The 20,490-nt window shown below is 40.9% G+C and overlaps 1 protein-coding gene across 3 annotated transcripts in view; it reads left to right on the top strand.

Annotated features, from left to right (window-relative positions):
* Camk4 (calcium/calmodulin dependent protein kinase IV) overlaps positions 1-20,490 on the top strand; it is a 235,520-nt gene that overhangs the window by 33,271 nt on the left and 181,759 nt on the right. The gene's annotated exons all lie outside the window — the stretch shown is intronic.

Here is a 20,490-nt window from a genome sequence, read left to right as displayed (position 1 = left end):
CCTCTGACATTCCCCTACACTGGGGCAATGAGCCTTCACATGCCCAAGGGCCTCTCCTCTCATTGATGCCCGACAAGGCCGTCCTCTGCTACCCATGCGGCTGGAGCCATGGGTTTCACCATGTGTATTCTTTGGTTGGTGGTTAAGACCCTGGGAGCTCTGGGGGTACTGGTTGGTTCATATTGTTGTTCCTTCTATGGGGCTGCAAACTTCTTCAGCTCCTTGGGTTCTTTCTCTAGCTCCTCCATTGGGGACTCTGTGCTCAGATCGATGGTTGACTGAGAGCATCTCCCTCTGTATTTGTCAGACACTGGCAGGGTCTCTCAGAAGACAGCTATATCAGACTCCTGCCAGCAAGCACTTGTTGGCATCCACAATAGTGTCTGTGTCTGGTAACTGTATATGGGATGGAGCTGTATATGGAGCAGTCTCTGGATGGTCTTTCCTTCAGTCTCTGCTCCAGACGTTGTCTCTGTATCTCCTCCCATGGGTATTTTGTTCCCCTTCTAAGAAGGATCAAAGTATCCACACTTTGGTCTTCCTTCTTCTTGGGCTGCATGTGATCTTGGGTATTCTGAGCTTCAGGGCTAATACCCACTTATCACTGAATGTATACCATGTGTGTTCTTTTGTGATTGGGTTACTTCACTCAGGATATTTTATAGTTCCATCCATTTGCCTAAGAATTCCATGAATTGGGGCTGGAGATATGGCTCAGTGGTTAAGAGCACTGATTGTTCTTCCAGAGGTTCTGAGTTCAAATCCCAGCAACTACATGGTGGCTCACAACTATCTGTAATGGAATCTGATGCCCTCTTCTGGTATGTCTGGTGTAGCTACAGTGTACCTCAAAAAAAATAAAAAACCAAATAAATAAATCTTAAAAAAAGAATTTCATGAATTCATTGTTTTTAATAGTTGATTATTACTGCACTGTGCAAATGTACCACAACATTTTCTGTATCCATTCTTCTGTTGAGGGACATTTTGTTTCTTTCCAACTTCTGGCTATTATAAATAAGGCTGCTGTGAACATAGTGGAGCATTACAGGTTGGGGCATCTTCTGGGTATATGCCCAGGAGTGATATAGCTGGCTCTTCTGGTAGTACTATGTCCAATTTTCTTTATGACACATTCTAGATGTAGAGAACAGATTAGTAGCTACCGGGGGTTAGGGGTAGTGGTGGTAGGAGGGAGTAGGTTTGTGTGTGGTCATAGATGAATAATATCTTCATGAAATAATACATTTCGATCTTGATTGTGGTGCTACACATATGATAAGGTGATAAAGAACTAGAATACATACTACAACAATGCCAATTATATGGCTTTTATGATGTTATAAAGTTATGCAAAAATATAAGCACTGAGGGAAATGGATGAAGAGTGTGTGACTGTGCTATTTTTATCCTTCGTATGGATCTATAATTATCTCAATTCTCTTTTCCCTAAATGATCCAGTGCTTAGAAAGAACCCTAAGGAAAGTAAATCAAGCCTTACAAATGTTGGTAATAAATTCAGGGATTGATTTTCAGGGCTGGAAAAGAGGTAATAATGTCCACACATAAATGCTGGAATAATATTGCTGCCTAATTCTCCTAAAAAGGCTGTTTATAGCATTTATTCTTGGTAGCAGTCTCATTATCTTCAGTCATTTATTAATTACCAGAGGCACACTTGAAACAATGTGTATGGTCTTCCATACCCCAGAAGTTTTTACCAGGTAGGATGGTCTCTGCCAGCAGTATTTGAGCAGCCCACAAAACAAGTGCATTTCTTTTGAACCAATGTCTCTTTACTGGAAATTCCAGTAGTGTTCACTTAGAATGGGCTTAAAACTGGTTTAACAGTTTTCTTGATATACCATTGATGTAAAATATATGTATCTTTAATATGTTAAAAGTGATGTTTTATCTCTGCGTCCACTGTGAACAACCACTGGAATCAAGCTAATTAACATAAGCATCACCCACCCATAGTTGCCGTTTTGTATGTGTATGTGCATGGTTTTAACCTCTTTGCTCTAAGATATTATCACAATGAAACTTGGTTATTATTTTCTTAATACTTTATTAAAAATCCCAAACTGGATGTGGGCCTGGAAACTAGCTAAGAGGTATATGCATGCCAATCAATGGAGGTCAAAGGACTTTTTAAAACCTTAGAGAAATAAACCTAAACTTATCGTGTGAGATGTGAAGTGCTCATCCCCAAATTCAAAGTAAAAGAAGAGGTTTATGCTTTATGGACCATCCCAACTTGTCAAACGACAGCTCACTTAGGGAACATAATCTTTGCACACATTGTCACTCTTCTCTTCTCGCCCCCCCCCCCCCGTTCTGTTAAAGAGGCCATAACCAGAACAAGGTGTTAGAGAAGGAAGAGCGATAAATAGTGTTTTCTTCGTCCTCCTTAGATGTGAGAGTATACGATCCTTAAAGGGATGCCACGTCTGTATATTAACTTCTACGGCTCTCACTCCCCATGGAGTGCAATATTTACTTTTAACAACTGGAAACTGGAAATTCCAGACTTAGTAGAGGCCGGGACACAAGCAGCATCAATAAAAAGAGTAGATTCCATGAATGTAAATTGATTAAAGAATAGCAAGGAAGGAAAACAGTGACTTTAGCCCAAATGACCTAGAAAATTTTCTCATCAAACTCTTGATATTCAAGAGTAAGATTGCAGGGCAGTGGTGGTACATGCCTTTAATCCCAGCACTTGGGAGGTAGAGGCAGGCAAATTTCTGAGTTCCAGGCCAGCCTGGTCTACAGAGTGAGTTCCAGGACAGCCAGGGCTATACAGAGAAACCCTGTCTTGAAAAACAAAACAAAACAAAACAAAACAAAACAAAACAGAATAGTAAGATCATTGGGTAGTTGGGTATGCTCTCATAGTCTCTTGGAAATGAGAAGTATCGCTTGCCTCTAGTGAGGGTGGAGTGAGCTGGTTGGGGGTCGAGCTATGGTAGTAGGAAGTGATAAATTTTGAATTCTCCTACCCAGGACTTGTTACTGGTAACCTTTAAGAAAATGTACCCATGTGTGTGATCTCCTAGTTGTTCCAGTTTGAACTAAAAGGTGGTTAGGTAAGAAATTCACTGTATAAAACCAAATATATTACAAAATAACCTTTCATATTAATAAAGTGTTTCTCATGGAGTTCATCTAAAAGTGAACTCATTTTTGGCATGAAAGTAGATTTTCATACATCATTAGCAACCTGACAGACTCTAGAAATAGAAAAATACAAAACTGACGTGTCAGGAAGCAAGCAATAGAGTTAAATATCCATCATAAGTGACGTGAGTTTTCCAGGAAGCTTTAGATGAATTGAACAGAAAATAACTCAATTTATAAGCCACTTAGCAACAACATGTCTATTATATATACTTGCAGGATATCTGTAAATTCTTTTTCTGTCATTGTACAAAATGGCCGGAAAGAACTTTGAAAGAGAAAACAAATGTCTCTCTTTCCTAGTCTAACCAAAATTCCCAAAACATTAATCAGCCCATTCTTTTTCCTGTCTCATTGGGTTTTGAGACTGGCTATTTTTAAGAAATACTTTTCAGTGTGCCTTTCATTTATTCTTTGATGCTTTCTTACTCGTATACAAAGCATCTTGGTTATATCTACCCCCAATTTCCTACTCCCATTCTCTCTGGACACCATCTCCCAATACATCCTCCTCCCACACTTCTTGTTCTCCTGTTTTCCTGTAAATCCCTGAGTCTGCTTCTAGCTGTTTGCCAGAATGCTGTGATGTTGCTGCTTGACCTTGTGCAGGTAGCCATGTGAGCAGTTGAGTTCATGCGCACATGGCCACGTTATATCTACAAGAAATTATTTCACAGCACCCTCTCCCTCCCCCAACTCTGAGATTCTTTCTACCATCTCTTCTGCAGTGTTTCCTGAGCCTTAGGATAAGGCGGTTGGTGTAAGGATCTTCACTCATCAGTCACTTGTTTTGACTAGGTATAAGTTGATAGAAAGTCCCACTGTGTGGCCCAGGAGGGCTACAGACCTCAGATATTCCTCCTTTAGCCTCCAGAGTGCTAGCATTGCAGATGTGTGCCACCATGCCTGGCTTTTTCACATGTTGATCTGTTTTGGTCCTCTGTCCAGATTAGTTTTGGTTCTATCTCACCAGATACTAAAGCTACACAGGAAAATTCCCTTTCATAAGCAAATTCAATAGGAATGTTTTTCAACTCTTGTGTTACCTAACTGTCTTAGTCAGGGTTTCTATTCCTGCACAAACATCATGACCAAGAAGCAAGTTGGGAAGGAAAGGGTTTATTGAACTTACACTTCCACATTGCAGTTCATCACTAAAGGAAGTCAGGACTGAAACTCAAGCAGGGTTGGAAGCAGGAGCTGATGCAGAGGCCATGGAGGAATGTTTCTTACTGGCTTGCTTCCCCTGGCTTGCTCAGCCTGCTCTCTTATAGAACCCAAGAGCACCAGCCCAAAGGTGGTACCACGCACAAGGGGTCCTCCCCACTTGATCACAAATTGAGAAAATGCCCCACAACTGGATCTCATGGAGGCACTTCCCCAACTGAAGCTCCTTTCTCTGTGATAACTCCAGCCTGTGTCAAGTTGACACACAAAACTAGCCAGTACACTGACTTTTGTCTAAAAGCTCATAGTCTTATCCATAGAGATAAAGTCTAGACACTTTAAACTTTGTCAAGACTTATCCATAATACATCTTTATTGTATTGACTCCTCTTGACTCCACAGACACCATGTCTCCTGGGGTTTGTCTTGTTTGGCAAACTGGGGACACCATGTTTGCCTTGCTTCAAACCTCAGGCATCATCTTTTTAATTTGTCAGTGGTTCTTCTTTCTGGTCTTTCCCCATAGTTTCACCCATATCCTCCATCTTGTTCTATATCTTTAAATGATAATGTAGTACCCTCATCTCATATATGTCTCTACAGCCCTCATGCTTCTGTAAGTGTAGGCTTGGCTTTCCAGTCTGAATATTTTATCCTCCACAACAGCCTGCTTTTCTCCCTGTTCACCTTCACTTATACCACAGGTCTTCCAAGGAGACCATAATCTCCCCAACGCTGGTAGTCAGTCTTAATCCCCATTCCCAACATTACAAATGAAAACATTATTCATGGCCCTCTTGTTACCATCTTTGTCAAAGCCCTCACACTTTCCCCTTTACTCGCCTATAACTTAATATATTTTACTTCCTCATTTCTTCTCCTTAATCTTTAAAAATAGACAATTTATCATATTGACAGGTCTTTAAAGGGTAGGGAGAAGGTTCCAATAATGAAAAGAGGCCTCTACTTTGACAAAAATGAGTGGGTTTGTGGGACAACCTTGGAAAGTCCCCATGTGAGAGCATCATGGAGATATAGTGATGGACAAGTTTCGAATTCTTCTCCTTGCCATTGCTTCTCCAGGGGACTTTAGTTCACATCTCTTTCGTGTGTTTTCTGATATCATGTCACATTGCCTGTTGAAGGCCTTCCTACAGCCCGGAATTCTCTTCTTGAGACAGGTGATGGATACTTGGCTGTTGTTCTTGACCATGTATGTTAGTGCCGACAGTGGGCCTCTGTTAAATGCAATCTCCTGCTCAGGGTGATCTCATTCTCAGGCTTGTCAAGAAGTCTCCTGGTGGCAGCTTCTTGGCATATCACTGTGTCCCCACTGGGTTTCTTTGACGGTAGAGTCTCTTCTTAATTTCATCTTCCTTCTCAATGTTCGAATTTATCTTTTTGAAAGAAAAATCTCTCCTCTAATTCATATTTCATAAAATGCTTTCAACATTCACTTGCATTTTTGAGACCTTCGACCTAAAACATACTGTCATACGTCCCAGACTTCCCTCTTCCCAGCCTCATCCATCTACTGCATCTTGAAGACATAATGAACGTTCTCCTTGTTGATTAACCCCCAACCCAATTACTGCTTTTTATCAGAATACTCTTCTTATTATTGATCACCTTGTTTGTTTGCAGAATGGTGGATCCTGTGAAGATGCAGAGACCTGTCTGTTCCCATCTTAGCCCCTGTGAGGATATAGTATCTATGTGTAATAGGCACTTGGTCGTTTTGAAGTATAGTTCACATTATTCAGCTAAACCAATCTAAAAGTATACCTGTCTTACTGTGGTGTCTGTTGCTATCAATATAATAACATATACTGGGTAAGTTACAGGGTTTATTTGTCTTGAGTTTTACTCCTAGGTCGAGTTACTGAATCTGATGGCCTGCTTGCTGGCAAAGCCCTGAGGTGGCATGGGGGAGATTACACAGTGAAAGATAAAGGAAGAGACTCATATTCTAGATAGTTCATCAAACTGTCACCTGAATGGGCTAATTAGTTCACAAAATTGGGGCTTTAGTCACCTCTTAAAGAGGCTACTTGCTCCCACACTTTAAAATGGACATGGAATTTCAACATGATATTTGAATGGAGCAAAATGTGCTCAAATAATAGCAGTAGCATCACTGTCTCTGGAACCATCTTCTTCAAGGTGCTTCCTTTCTGGTCCATTGGGGTTTTAAGGACAGCACCATGTAGTCACAGTCATAATAATTGACTTGGTCATCCTGACCTTGCCAACCTGGTGATGTCCTCTTTTCTTTCTAATGGTTTCCTCTACATCACCACAACATAGTTGCTTGAGTACATGCAATATTAAAAGACAGGCACTCTCCATTGAATACCACATTTATGAAAGACTGTATTCTATCTCTTCATGGTTGTATTTGTTCCTCAGATTTGTGTATCAGTCACAATCAGAGTTTGCCACTTGTCCCTCCAGAGAGAAGACTCTACCCATGACTCAATGCTCCTATAATCTCTTTCCTTTTTTAAATCACCCTAGGCTCTTTTGGGGCCTAGCAATCAATGACTGAGAAAGCTTTTCTTCAAAGTAGTTTTCTATCCACTCATTTGTCTGTTGTCCAGAGAGAAATATTTCCAATGAGCCTCCTCTTTCTTTCTAAGTCTTTGTCTTTGGGCATAGAGAAGTCCTTAACTATGAGAGTTCATACTTTAAGTGTCTTAGCTGTGCATGGCTTTCCGTAAGTCCGTTCAGTAATATCTATCACGGGTTTATGGGATGCTTGCTCTATCATTGTGTCTCTATACTAGTAGAGACACAAGGTAGGTAGGTTCTCCTTGTGAAACTCTCATGTGTTTAAGAAAAATTCCCATCAGTCAAGTTAAGCAGGTAGGTCTGAATGTAGGTGTAGTGAACTAGGAGTGAGAGATGAAAGTTATCCCTATTGAAAATAAGACCAGAGGGTTTTAAACACTGAGAACTGGCGTACTCATATTGGAAGACCTAAGTGGAAGGTATCATTAGGCCACCTGTTTTTGCCAATTAGTATGTATTGAAGTTAAGATTGCATCCTTCCTCTGAGTCTGGGAAGTATAAATTCTTTCTTTATGATTATATTTAAGGAAAGATAAGTGACTGGTCCTTGAGAAAGATAATTTTGGGTTATAGAAGATTTACATCTCAAAGAGTCAGAGAATGAATTTTTATAAAGGCAACATTTCTTAAGTAAACCCCTGGGAAAGGAACGGAGGTCAGAGGCTTTGGGAAGAAACCATCTGTTGAGTCATGCTGAGGGGAATTTGTGGCTAAGTTACTTAGCTTACTTTCACATGTCTTTTAATTCTATCAAAGCAATGAAATGGGTCATGTATTAGGACTGTCATCATTATTCATGAAATTTACTCATATGGAGATTTTAATAATATGTTGCAGTTGAAAACAATTTCCTTCTAAGTTTATGTCAATTTGAAGAAAAATTAAGAAATCATTGCTTTTCCCCCCACTTCTGAGGCACTATTAAAGGTGAAGGTACTTATCACAGAGATAGATACTTTGGCTTGATTGATTCATTCTATTGTTTTCTCTTTACTGAAGAAATATCCACTAGGTTGAGTGTTTCCAGAACAGAAAACAATCATCAAACACCTTAGCTGAGCTGTTTCTAATATAAGTGAATCATACAAAGCCAGAACGTAGAGGAATTAAAGAGAAAAGTAAGCAGTTTGTGTAACAGCATGAAGAGATGCTCATCCCAACATCTTGCTACGTGAGACCTCTGCCATGGGTATGATCTTAACTCAGTCAAGTGATTTGTCCCCTCTTCTTTACACCATTAAAGGGAGTTGATTAATTTTCAATACATATTATAAAGATAGATTTCATCTATCAACCCCAAACATTACTAAGCATTTTATTATACAGTGTACATCGTGATTGATGTTATGATCTGCACTTTTAGATAGGGCTGCATAGAATAAAAAATGAAATAAAGGATAGTGTTTGAACCTAACACTGACAAGAGTGGCCAGTGTATGGAGCAACAGACATCAATAACTTCAGTATGTGGAAGTCCTGGTGTTCCACATACTCAAGTTTTTTATTGTTGTTGTGATAAAATACCATGACCACAACCAGCTTCAGGAAGAACATTTATTTTGGTTTAAAGTTGTGTAGGGCCAGAGTCATTAATGCACTGTGGAGGCAACAGGCAGCCATGATGGCAGAGCAGGAAGCTGAGAGCTCAGGCAGGAAGTAGGGTCAAGGGTATAAACCCTCAAAGTTTACCTCCAGTGGCTTATTTTCGCAACAAGGATGTACCTTCTAAATGTACCATAACCTTCCCAGACAGAACCTCTAACTAAAGATCAAGTGCTTAAATACATGAGCCTAAGGGGGACATTTCTCATTTTCACCTCTACAGTCCCCTCCCCCAGTTTTTGAAATTGTTCTACTGGTTATGGTTTGAGTTCTTTGCTTTTGCTATTCATTTCCTGTCATTTTATGTCTACTGATCGGAGCGCAAATGTCACTTTTTAAGAAACATTTCCATGATTGTCCAGTATATTACTGTCTAAGCTTCTTGTTTTCTTTGTAACATTTATAATTCCATACACGCATCCTGTTTGTTCATTTGTATTTGTGTTACATGAACACTGTTGGGAGTGTGAACCCTGTAGACCACAGAGTTTGATTTTTATTCCCCTGTAACCTAAGCACAAGGACACTCCATGGAAAGCCTAGCAAATATTTCAGTGAAATAATTAATGAGTTGAACTGAGATTGTTTTTCTCAGTCATTCTGTGTGTATCTCCTAGGAACATCCTACTATTAACACATAATGTTTTATACCTGTTTTTACTCTAATACCTTACTCAACAAGTGCTAGGCTCAAGGCTTTTTGCTGCTCATTAAGAGGCAAACAGAGAGGACATGGTATTCACTGTATCTTCAAGGACTGAGTGTAGTAGAGAGGAAATTTCTATATTCTGATAAACATGCTGTATCTTGTAAATTCCATGAAGGGAACAGGATGTGTAGTAGGATTCATGGAAGGGAGTTATCACCAAGAGGTGGCTGAACAGGAGATGCTTTGTTCTGAGCTGTATCTTAGACTTTAAACTCACCAAGATTTTGACAGGAGATGTCACATATAGAGGAAATGGCAAGGAAAGGAAGTGACTTTTTTTGGTTAAGCAACAGCATCTGCATAGTTTGAGAAAAAGGTGTCCATTATGGATGACTTCAACCTTCTTTGGTAGATGGAAGGACCTTAGGATTTGGTTTTTTTTTTAAATTTTTATTTTTTAGTAGGATTCATGTTAGTACAGCAATGTTTTAGAAGGTGAAATTAAGACATTTTGGACAAATGAATTTGAGTGAGAGCTAACTGGGGAAGCAGGGGAACAAATCCATTGCCAATGTCTGCAGTGCCACAATTGGGACAGAGTTATGAGTTGGAAAAATAGGGTGGAAATTTCCCCAATGGAACCTAGTCAACATGTTGCATATAAACAAAATGATCGAACTGTTCCCAGACAATAGGCATTTGCATTGCTGCATTTATCCTGAATTTATTACTTCTCTGGTTCTTATATTAATCATCTGGAATGATCTCTATTTGATCTGCTATGCTCTCGGGATTTTACATGTTCTGTTTTTTCTTTCTTCTTTTTGGCACACATGGGGTGGGGGAGGGGTGGGAGGTTGTCCCAGACAAGGTTTCTCTGTGTGACAGCTTGGTTGCCTGTCCTGGAACGCACTCTGTAGCCCACATCAGGCTGGCCTTGAATTTACAGAGGTCTATTTGCTTCTGCCTCACTCGTGCTGCCTTTAAAGGCACGCTCCACCCGTGGCCTGCGGGCGTTCTTTTCCACTCTCCGACATTTTAAAACATGTTTTAAGATCTCTGAGTGCTACAAATGTCAACATTTCTACCACAGGTGAAACATGCAGACCTGAGGTAGAGCATCAGTGGTCTTTCCACGCTGGTGGGTGCCCACCTCGTTAGTGCTGTTAGACTTGCTCAACAGGTGAGTGTTGCTAACCACATCTTCTTACTAAGTGCTTTGATTCCTGCTCTCTCTGTCTGTCTGTCTCTCTCACTCACTCTGTGACACACACACACACACACACACACACACACACACACACACACACACACCAGGTTAAATTAGACATTTCAGCTATCTACCTGCTTGAGTATCTTGATCAGACCCTTTGGTGGACATATGCTTTCTTTGCTAGAGGGCACCTAGAGCCGTTACATGTGTATCAGTCCTTATATTATTTAAACTCTCCGCTGTAATTACTTTTAGTGTCCACTCCTTTCTTGAAATGCTCTTTCCTGTGGTTTCCTGTGCCAACAGCCTGCACGATCCCTTCTCTCTGCCCGCCTTTCTTCGTTACTCATATGTTCTTGGACGTTCATTCCGAGGTCCTCTTCCCTTCCACTTCTGTGTGCAGTCCCCGCTGTTGGCCTCACGTCATATATGTTCCAGTGAGATGCACCTTGCTCCCTGAATGCTTGCTGTGACCCTGCAGTCTTTGATAGCTCTCGCTGCCTGGCTTATGTGTCTGACTGAAGCTTCTCTGTATCTCTTCTGCCTCAGATCTGGGATTAGTCCTTTTGCTAAGATGTTTTGGGTTATTTATTAGAAAATGGTATTCTAGTGCTATAATTTGGTCCTTAGATATGCTTAGTATTGCAAGGTTTATTATTGTTTCCAGGTGTTTATATTACATATACACAAATTAGAACTAATATGTGTAATTATAATTCAAGATGAAGAAGCTCATGTATTACTCCTGAACACTGCATCTGTGCCTTCCTTCTACATTAAAATTCTTGGTTGTGAAAGACATGGGGGATATCAAAATTAAAATACTAAAAACACAGACAGAACAGCCTCAGAATAAAAACTTGAAAACTATCACTATTAACAGGATTTGCAATTATTTTCAGGAACTATTAGTGATATTGCTGATGAACACATACATGCATTCTTATCAATTAGAAACTCTAACCTTCATATTATTTGTCTGTGTGGTAAATGATTCTGATCAGCAGGAATGGCTTTCCTTATCACGCTGTTCTCTAGAAATGAGGTTATCGGGTAATATAGTTTCCAAGAGAAGCGTTCAGAGAATTCCACTCTATAGGCTCATTGCCATAATTAAACCCAAGGCAATTCACTTCGAAGAGGTGCCTGGTAGGGGGTGGGGTGGAGGTGCAGACTCATGCTCATTATTTTATTTATTTATTTATTTATTTATTTATTTATTTATCTATTTATTTATTTATTATTTATTTATTTATTTTCCCTGTTTTTGCAGTGAAAAGAGCTTCTAGGTTTAGGAAACAATAAAGCCGCTAGGAACCAGCAATTATTTCCCATGTGTGTTTCTAATGAACATAGCTGATTTTCTCTTTTCTGTCAGTGCATACAGTAATGGTCACTTCCTCAAAAGCCGTTTTGAAACATCCTGCATAAGAAAGAGGAGCTTTATGACAGAATTGGAACAGATAGGGGCATAGTAGGCTTTCTATTCCTGCAACAGAGTACTCCAGAAAATCAATATCCTAAAGGAGGAAAGATTGCACGTGAGCTAGCTTTAGAACCTTCCCTCCATGGTCACTGCTCCATGGACTCTGTTCCTGTGTTAGGTCAGAACATTGTAACAAAGAACATTTGGTGAAAAAAGCCTGCTCCCTGCATAGCATCTGGGAAACAACAAGAGACAGAGAAAGGGGCTAGAGTTAAAGGATACCCTTCAAGGCATGCTCCCAGAATCCACTTTCTCCAAAAGACCACACCTTTCAGTGTTTCCACGATCTCCCAGTAGCCCACAAAGTTGTATGCACAGCTTGCATCAGGGACCAAGCCTCACACAAGAGCTTTTGCAGGACACTGTAAGACGTTTTGGGAGGAAAAGTCAGGCTGAAATACATTTCTGTGGAGGAAATGGGAACACAATAGCTTGGAGTTGCGTAGCGAGCACCGTGATGCCCTAGCCCTGCTGTGCTCTCCATTGTTTTAGTGCACGGACGCTTAAACTGCACACAGAAATCTTAATATTTTCAAGAAGCTAATGGGAATATTTAAACTAAATCAATGGTCTTTTGAAATTCTCCATTGGGCTTGAGAGCAATTAAACTCAAATCTGACCATGAAAACATTATGGAATAAGAGGTTAATGAAAATGGAAATAATATTATGTACATTTCTGATATGATTAATAGCTGAGAAAACCTATGTATGGGAAACGACAGGCCAAAGATAAATCATTTCTACTTCATTTTAAGGAGATAGAGCTAAACCATGACTGTTTCTAGCTTCTTCTATTCTGAAAAGTGTTAAAATAATTTAAGTAGATCTGCAAAGAATTTGGATTAAATGAATATGGAGATTTAGTGAAAAGATTTTGGAAGCCAAGTACGTACAACATGAATGTGATGACTGTTAAGGAAGAGTGCGGTCTGATCTGCAAAGCGTGAGAAGCAGCAGGGACCACTGGCTCAGACTCAGGGAGACTGTTCAGTGAGGTAGGGGCGTGTATCTGGAAGGAATAAACAAAACAAGTGTGTTGGAAATTTGGTTGTTAAGCATTTCAATATGTCAGGGTATGTGTTGGGATTATAAATTTGAACATTTGTCAAGAAAATAAGGAAATGGAGGTACTTGGTATTCTTACTTTTTGCAGTGAGTGCTAGGATTTGGGAAGGGTTTGAGTCTGAGAAATTGAGACGGCAGACCTTAAATGTGACAATTTGTAGTATTATATATAGTGTTCTGACTTCAACAGCCTGGCTTCACTACACCTTCTTGGGCCCTTGTCCAGTGGCTAGTTTTATTGACTCTGTAGGACTGTAGTCTGTGATCTGTACTTACAGTTCAAATACAAGCACTACACGCTATCTGCCAGGCCTTTAGTGTCTCCTTCCTTTCTCCTTGGGCCATAAGGATCTCTGGACTATAGCAGTAATTTGGGCTACATTGCTTTAGACTCCTGGCAGGTTGAATGCTTCTAGCCACTTGCCCAGAAACTCTTAGGATCCATGAATGAAAGACGCACAGATAGGCCAGTTAATTTTAAAGTGCCTTAGCTAGGTCGAAGGCTGGGCACTCCTAAACCTTCCCCTGCTACCCCAGGCCCACTGGGGAAGTGCCCAGTGGCCACCTACCCGAATTCTCACATGGCTGGTTGGCTTTCTCCTCTACAGCTCCTATGTTCCATCCTCCTCCCTTCCCCCCACCAAGTCATGGTAGTTCCCTGTCTCCTTTTTCTCAGTTCCTAGCCTGTGCAAGGAAGGCCCCTCCCCATTTCCTGTTGCCCAGCCATTAGCTGCTGGCATCTTCACTGATTGATCAAAAAACAATTGGGGACAAAGACCTTCAGCGTTTAGACATGTAGATCCTCGATTAAGTCAAAGCATTAAAACCAGTCCTCAACACTGGACTCCTTCCCCCTGGATAGCGAGTATGGGGGAACTGGATGCCTTCCTCAGCTTACCTTCTGAGCTGCCATCTCCTCCTGTGCCTCTGACACGTATGGGTACGTGGAGTAGTGCCTCAGACAAAACAAGGATTAGTCTGTCACTAACCAGACTCTAGAGCAGTGGTTCTTAGCCTGTGGGTTCTCTCTTTGGGAGGCCATTTTATAGGGATCACCTAAGATTATCCCAAAACACATACTTGTGTGATGATTCATAACAGTAGTAAAGTTACAGTTATGAAATTGCAATGAAAATTTTATGATTTGGGGTCAGCACCACATGAGGAACTATAATAAAGTGGCGTGGTGTTACATTAGGAAAGGTTGAGAGCCACTGCTCTAGAGTTTTAGCGTTCCTTATATATATGAATGTGTTCCTAATGTTCTACTCCTCCCCCTAAATAGGAAGATAAGGACCCGAGAATTTGGTATTTCCAAGTTGCAAGCATCTTTCATCTATTGCTGCAGCCCTGCAAGGGTATCTGTCCGTACATTGTGGATTTTCCCTGTTCTCTTCTGTAATGCTCTGTGTTCAGAATGTCTGCTGGAAAATTTAGCTTTCCTTGAGAGGAGGTAAAAATACATCTTGACATTATTTAAAATGGCAGATTTTGCTCCTGTCTTTTTTTTGCCCATCTTTCTTCACTGTTACTTATTCTCACACACTGAGCAACCGAACACCAGGCCATTTTTTCTCCCTATCATTTGGCCTCTGGGTTCTTCATCTACCTAATGATAGTCTAGTTCCATTGCCAAAACGACGACCTCGGCTATCCCGATGGTGCGTCACAGATGTTCCTGTCAGCTTCTGGATGCTGTCCCTGTCAACACATCTTCTCTTCTTTTGCATTTAGACCCCCTACTCCTTCAGGTCTGCTTGCTTTCTCACCCCTTACGCTCTATAAACCATACCTTCTTCCTCTCACCGTTCTCCATGTCACCCACTTGACAACGTCTTGTTTGGATCATTCGTGTCTCCACTCAGCAACCTAGATCCCCTCTTTATTAAAAATAGATTTTTCTTATAAAATCCATCCTAATTATGGTTCCCCTCATTCTTTTCCTCCCTGTTCCCACCCACCTCTCCTCCAATCTGGATTCATCCCCTTTCTGTCTTTCATTAGACAACAAACATGCTTCTAAGGGATGATACTAAAATAAAATAATGTGTCAGCTGACACCAAGAACCTGAGACTAGAGACCCAGAGACCTAGGGTAAAACTGAAGACCAGTTGGAGACAAGGACCTTCAGCGTTTGGACATGCAGATTCCCGGTTAAATTTATGTTCAACTGAAAGAACATAGCGGTAAAATGACTCCTAATGACATTCAGCTATGCTCGGAGATCAGTGATGTACTCAGCCATCATCAGAGAAGCTCCCTCCTGCAACAGACAGACAGTAATACAGATAGATCTACAGCCAGGCAATATGAAGAGAACGAGAAAGCTTGGAAAACTCATCAATAAGTGGGATGTTTACACCAATTCCCTCCCCTCAGGGCTCAGGTAACCCTGAGAAAGAGGAGTTGGAAAGACTATAAGAGCAGAAAGGACGGACAGCAAGGAGACAAGGCCCTCTAAATCAGCAGGATCCGTGTGCACATGAACCCACAAAGGTGGCTATCTCATGGCCCTGGCATCTCCAAAACACTGCTGTCCTCCACTGTAACTAGGCCTCACCAATAGCCTCTCAGAGGCTCTCTTCATGGTGCCGACCCCCAACTCATTTGCATGACCCCTTTAAGTCCTGGACCGTCAATTACAGCTGAGCACACTTTTGCCAATGTTCTTCCAAGGCCTCTCACAGTGTCGATCCTCAGCTGCTCCTCATGACCCCTTCATGGCTTCAAAACCAGCACCACCCGGTGACTCTTACACATTACCAAGTCCGGCTGAAGCACGAGGTACAATCTTGGCTTTCTCTGGAACACAGCTCAAAAATACTTCCTAGATGATTTCACCTCAGTGATGCTGGTCTTTTCTTAATCACCACTAATTTCTTAGCTCCAGCTAACCAACATCTGTAGTCCCAATAACACAAAGGTTTGATTTAGTAATTCTGGTATTTTGTTAACCACAGCTGATTCTTCAGCCCCAGCTAACCAAAACCACAGAATCTTCACAATTAAAACATGGTCCTGATAAGAGTATTTAATCTTCCCTCTAAAATTTCACAAGCCAGGCCTCTACTGTCTGCACTGTTTTCAAAATTATCTTCTAAGCTCCTATACAACATCCCACAGAGCTCTTAACACCAAATGGATCTTCTGGCCCAAAGTCCAGAGTCCTTCCACAGTCCTCCCCAAAACATGGTCATGTTGTCATAGGAATACCCCATTATGCTGGTACCAATTTGTCTTAGTCAGGGTTTCTATTCCTGCACAAAAATCATGACCAAGAAGCAAGTTGGGGAGGAAAGGGTTTATTTAACTTACACCTTCCACATTGTTGTTGATCACCAAAGGAAGTCAGGACTGGAACTCAAGCAGGTCAGGAAGCAGGAACTGATGCAGAGCCCATGGAGGGATGTTTCTTACTGGCTTGCTTCTCCTGGCTTGCTCAGCCTGCTCTCTTATAGAACTCAAGGCTACCAGCCCAGAGATAGTATCACCCACAAGGGGCCCGCCCCTCTTGATCACTAATTGAGAAAATGCCCCATAGCTGGATTTCATGGAGGCACTTCCCCAACTGAAACTCCTTTCTCTGTGATAATCCCAGCCTGTGTCAAGTTGACACACAAAATCAGTCAGTACACATGTCATATGTCCCTACGAAGGCCCTGTGTTGACACCACCTCGACTGCTATGTGTTCAATGAAACAATGCTATGTGTTTGGGTGCTGTCTACAGCAGCAGGACCCTGCCTTCATTTGTGGAGAACAACCTATTGTCTTGGTCTAAGTCTGGGTTGATTGGGGATTCCTATGGGACCTCTTTGGTCCCAGGATTGGAACTTTCATTTGGTGACAGAAGATGTGCAATAGGGGCTCAGTTTCCCCTATTGTTTTGCAGTTTCATTTAGATTGCCTTCATAGTACAAATATGTTTTAGGGATATGTCTACTGTATTAAAGTTTCATGTTCCTCCCCAAAAATATCTGAATTACAGACTGTAGCTTGGTTGATTTAACAGGTAGCACCCACATATAAGTGAATACATACCATATTTGTCTTTCTGGGTCCAGGTCGCCTCATTCAGGACTATTTTTCTAGATCTATTCATTCACCTGTGAATTTCATGATATTGTGTTTGTAATGGCCGAGTAGTATTCCATTGCACACATTTTCTTTATCTATTCTTCTGTTGAGGGACATCAGGATTGTTTTTAACTCCGAATATTATGAATAAAGGGGCAGTGAACATAGCAACCCAGATTTCTAAGAGCCAGGCATCTATCCTAGAATGCAGTGAGTAAATATTTTCTAAATGAATATCTCAATGGAATACAGGTTTTAATGTCTGAGATCGCTGAGTTGGGATCATGCCCATACAGCTTATAATTGTGGGTCCTCAGGGACATGAGTAAGGTGTATGGTTTGTGTTTCTTCTCAGTTCAGATTGAGTGCATGTGAGAAAAAGTCCACCTGGCAAGAAGGGTGAAGGTGGCCTCGTTCAAGACCTATTACAACATGTGTGTGGGGGGGAAGGAGGTGGACCAGGGGCCCAAACGCTCACAGTCGTTCATCTGAGTTCCTGACACACTGTTTCATAGTGCAGGTCTCCGACTTTGAGCCGGATGACTGAGGCATGAATCTGGGATTCCTTGTGACTCTGTTTCTTGTTCATGGCCTATCTTTGTATATAGATTCTGATTTTCTTGTATATATGTGAATTAGTAGACAAGTATAGACTTACCGCAATATTTGAGAAGATCATATTTAAAAATTTACAGGTGCTTATACTTTGTCTTTGTTTCAATTTTTCTCTTTGTCTTAATCACCATTTTCTCCTTTGTTTTGTTCTCATTTTTTCTTTCTAGGAAACATGTATTTGTATTCTATAAGTGACATAAAAGTTATTATGCCCTGTATTCCAAGTCCAATAAAGGCACAGAACAAAATGGGCACTGTTACCTTTTGTTTTCTTGAACAGGATATCATTACTGTCTTTCCTTCTATTTTTGTTTTGCTTGATTATTTTATTTTTGAGATAGGCTCTTAGTATGCATCCCTGGCTGGCTTGGAATGTTCTGTGTAGACCGCTGGTCTTGAACTAATTTTGAACCACCAACCTCCTTCTTCTTAGGTCCTGGAACTAAGTGTACACTACCATGCCCAGCCCTTGCCCCGGACTTCAGTCATCTTCTCAGAGATAGGGAGCCTTCTCTGCTTATCAACCAGACAGAACACCCTTAATGAACCTGGGGCAAATCTTTTCTTCTCTTTGATGCACTTTCTAGTCATGATGCTTAGCTCATAGGGAGCCCTTGAGAGTGCATTTGTGTGTTTATGTGTGTGTGTGTACATATTGTTGAATAGATTTGGAATTGAGATAATTAGATGTGAAGGTCATATACTCTGGGAAGTCTGATGAAAATTTTGATTTCTGGATTTTCATAATGCTAAAGAGCTCACTAGCCGATTCTAACATTGAGGTTTTAGAAGTAATGGTTTATGGACCAGTGTTGAGTTCTTCCCTCTATTCTGCCCACTTCCCATCTGTATTTTCCTGTAGAGATAGTAAACAACTCATAAATGCCAATTGTGATATTAAATATTTCCCAAATATGAAGTCACTTGAATTCTATTGTAATAATTAGGAGTAAATTTTACCATCCCAATTTTTAGCGAGAAAACTGCTTACAAAAAAAAAAAAAGCTTAAAGAAATTGTTCAGTGACATATATCTAATTTGTGCTAGGAAGCTAGATGTAAATTTAGACTGGAGTATTATATTTTAGAAGTATAATCTAGACAAAATAACTTACATCAAAACTCACAAAAAATTAACCTTGGCTTAACATATTCATGACATGTACTATGACTGTAATTGCAAATCAGCAATTGGGCAATGTTACATATTTCACTTTTGTAATTAATATAATTACTTGGAAGTGTTATAAATAAAAGTATTCAAGTATCCCAACAAATTTTTTTTAAAATGTTTTAAGTTCCAGTTGGAAGGAAATGAAATCAGTTACTCCAGTAGGAGTTCCTTTATTAGAAAGAGGGCTGAAGGTATCCATATGTTCAGTCTGTAGGAAACTTTAGAGAGATTTATTTTTATTAGTTTTAATCATATGTATCTCTGTGTGTGTGTGTGTGCATTTAGGTATGTGGAAGCCAAAGTCATTAGAGCCCCACGAGCTGGTGTCATAGGCAGTTTGAGCCACCTGAAGTGGCTGCTGAGAGCCGAAATTAGGTCTTCAGCAAGGAGTATGTGTTCTTAACCCCTGAACCATCTCTTCAGCCCAAGAGTCTATAGGGGGCTTTAAAAGAAAGAATCCATGTAATTTTTTTTTAAAGATTTAGCATTACTTCTCTGTTTTATGCTTGTATATAAATGTAGTATATTAACTACCTGGAATTAAGAAGATTCATTTACCAGGTATATTAGTCATTCTTCTGTTGGTATGATAAAACACCATGGTCAAGCCGACCTATAGAAGAAATAGTTTAATCTGACTTCCAGTCCAGAGGGTCAGAGTCTGTGATGGTGGAGTCAAGGCATGGCACCAAGACAAGTAGCTGGAGCTGCAGCTCAAAGCTCACATCCCCGAGAACTTACATCTCAATTTGCAAGCAGAGAGGGCGCACTGGAAATGGCGTGGATTTCCTGAAACCTCAAAGCCTACGGCAGTGACATAACCCCTGCAACAAGGCACACCCAGTCCTTCCCTAATAATTCCACTGACTGGAGACTGAGTATTCAGACATAGAGCCTGTGGGGCTACTCTCATTCAAACACCACCTGGGGCTGTGAATATCCAGTCCTTATTTGCCGTGACCTGACTGGAATGACCATGGAATGAAATACGGACAGATATATGTGAGGAAAAGCTGGATGCAGTGATGTGTTCTGTGATAGAGAAGCACCAGCTGCCTGGAAACTCAGGACATCTATTACGTATGGCTGGGGCAGGGATAGTTTTACCGTTTATGGCTGGATGAGAGGAAGCAGGCTGGTTAATTTCAGTAGGAGAGCTCTGTAGAGGAGAGGTTTCGGGTTGCAATCAGTCACCGGAAGGAGGTTCCTGTGGTTGTTTGTTTTCTGCGTTTACCGGTTTTGGCTAAATGTCAGTTGTTCATAACATCTGTACTTGAAGCAGAGGAAGACTTTTCTGTTCTCCTGAGCCTGACACAGGGGAGGCTTTACCATTCCCACGGGTCTGAGACATTGGGGATCTTGACGAGGCTGTGTTCACATCAACTGTACACAATCACTCAGAACATCACCCACATCTCAGGACAGCTGATGCCTGATACCCCTCCTGAGTCTGATACATAGCCTAGCTCAGGACGCCATGATTTCAGCTTAGTCGTCTGTGTGTCTTTCTAGGAAGGCATGCGTGAGTGCCATGCCTAAATGTGTACTTCCCTGAGTCAGAGATCCTAGAAATGGCTGCCTGACTGTGACTCATTTTCTGTAGGTCCAGACACTCCTCTGATGTTGCGTCTAGCAATATATTATTACGTATTTAAACTATGAAGCTGCTGTCTTGTAAACAGTCAC

The sequence above is a fragment of the Apodemus sylvaticus genome, chromosome 13 (genome assembly GCF_947179515.1).
Source record: "Apodemus sylvaticus chromosome 13, mApoSyl1.1, whole genome shotgun sequence".
NCBI classification, from domain to species: Eukaryota; Metazoa; Chordata; class Mammalia; order Rodentia; family Muridae; genus Apodemus; species Apodemus sylvaticus.
This window is presented reverse-complemented; position numbering and strand designations above follow the sequence as displayed.